This window comes from Morone saxatilis, unplaced genomic scaffold, assembly GCF_004916995.1.
Source record: "Morone saxatilis isolate NCDOM2014 unplaced genomic scaffold, NCSU_SB_2.0 Contig18, whole genome shotgun sequence".
In the NCBI taxonomy this organism is placed as follows: domain Eukaryota; kingdom Metazoa; phylum Chordata; class Actinopteri; family Moronidae; genus Morone; species Morone saxatilis.
This window is the reverse complement of record NW_023339740.1, coordinates 27,665,920-27,668,017: the sequence shown is the minus strand read 5'-3', so window position 1 is coordinate 27,668,017 and position 2,098 is coordinate 27,665,920.

Below are 2,098 nucleotides of genomic sequence, written 5' to 3'. Positions count from 1 at the left end.
CTGGACTTCGACATGGTGTTTGTCTCATCACAAGACCTCTGCTCATCTAGCTTCCCCATTTAGACTCCAGGTCATCTTAGACCAAACACCCATTTAACAATGATTTGTTGATGATCACCATAGCTAATTTAAAGGTTAAAGACACAGGATGGTACACTTGATTGTTCAATCGTCTGGTTCAAAAGTGGTTTAGCCGAGTTCACTGACGGTCAGCACCGAAGCAGAGAGCATCAGAGCAGCCCTCTGACAAAATACAAGTTAACTCAGGGTCTTCTCAACTGATGACTTATTTGGTTTTGGGCTGTCGTAAAAACACACTATTCTTCAGTTGGGATCCCTCTTTCGACCCGCCTTTCCATACATTTCATTCTTTGTGTTCTCTCCTCCTGCACACAATGGGCCATATTCATGAAAAATAAATATGCACATATTTGACCTCAGCTTTTCAATAAATTTGGTTCAACTTTTGAGTGGCCAGGAGCACCACTCCAGAGACCACATCCGGCCCACGTAATATTAAGGAATTCATAAAATGTGAGCAGTCAACACTGTCACAAAGTGAAAAGCAAACTTATAACTGATGACAGCCTGGAAAGAGGACACTGACAGCGCAGCGTCTCTCCCTCTCCTCTTGCACCTTGCTCGGGCAGGCAGGAGTGACAGTGAGTTACTGTGGCTGTGAGGACAGGGAACAGAGATTATTAGGTTAGTATGTCTATGTAAAAGCATGAATGTAATTGGGAAGATGACCAGATACCCTGATTAGGTCTGTTTGAGCAATGATAACTCTTACTCCTGCTTTACCTCCACATGGTAGAGATGCTGCTGCCACAAGAGCCACTGACTCTTGTCTGTCCGTGTGCTGTCAGCGTCCTCTTTTTATAATAAATCAATTATAACTGTGTGAATAAACTGACTCATAATAACAACCAAAACTTGTCAGTCAAAAAACATTACATTTGATTTAACCTACAACTCGGTGAACTAGCTCCTTGGTGGAGGTCCATTCACACAGGCTACAGACTAATAATATTAACATTTATAAAAAACATTTAAAGTGAAAATATTAAATTAAATGAATTAGGCCTAACTTGATTTATTTTTTTCATTTGAAAGTCTGACGCTTTAGAATAATTCTGACCCTTGGACAATGCATTTGACGACCCCTGCTGTAGATATTTGGTGACATCCAGTTTAACAACAATCTTGATTCACAAAGATTTTCATGTGAACGATTTGGTGGTCTGTGCAGGTTTTTTGGTTAAAGTGTGATATATGGAAAGCTTAGTGTAAGGTACCACCTCATTAGTGAGCATTTTTCCTGGTTATTCACATTGTGAAGGGAGTGTGATTCACATCCTGTTGGCTTTATATGGTTTCAGTTGTATGATGCAAGACTGTAAAACAACGTGTAGACAGTGGGTGACATATGTGATAAAAGTTATTTCCTATTATTCTACTATTTCTGATGCAGTTCTCTCGCTTTGCCCACTTATTTCCTCTTAACTGTTATTTAGAAGGAATGTATAATGATGAAGGGAGGATAAAAATAAAGGGAAGAGAGAACAGTGCTTTAGGTAACATACAACAGACATTCAAGAAACATAACGCTTCTGACCCGACCGACTGTAGAAGTGAAATAACCAGCTAGAGTTTAATAATCTGACCAAGGAGCAGCAACAACCAACCCATCCTCTCACTGATGGCAGGTAAAAACATTATTAATACCTGATTACTTATATTACAGACAAATTAATGTTACTGTGCTGCCTCTAAAAATCTTCTTTCAACAGTTTCTGTAAGAAAATAACAGAAAACCCTTTATGGTGGACAGGCGGTAACATTTATGTGTTGTAATATAAAGGAGGTGGGCGGTGCGAACAAAAAATCACTGTATTTTTTAAGATTCTGGCAGTTTGATGATATATCACCAAGTTTTTTTTATTTTTATTGTTTTTCATTACTGGTCCTTTTAATAGGCTCATATGTAATTTACAGGGAGTAACATCGGTGCAGTAGAAACATCTCAGTTGAGTAAGAAACGCAAAAATAATAATATAAATGTATGTTATAAGATCTATACTGAGATTTTAGGAAT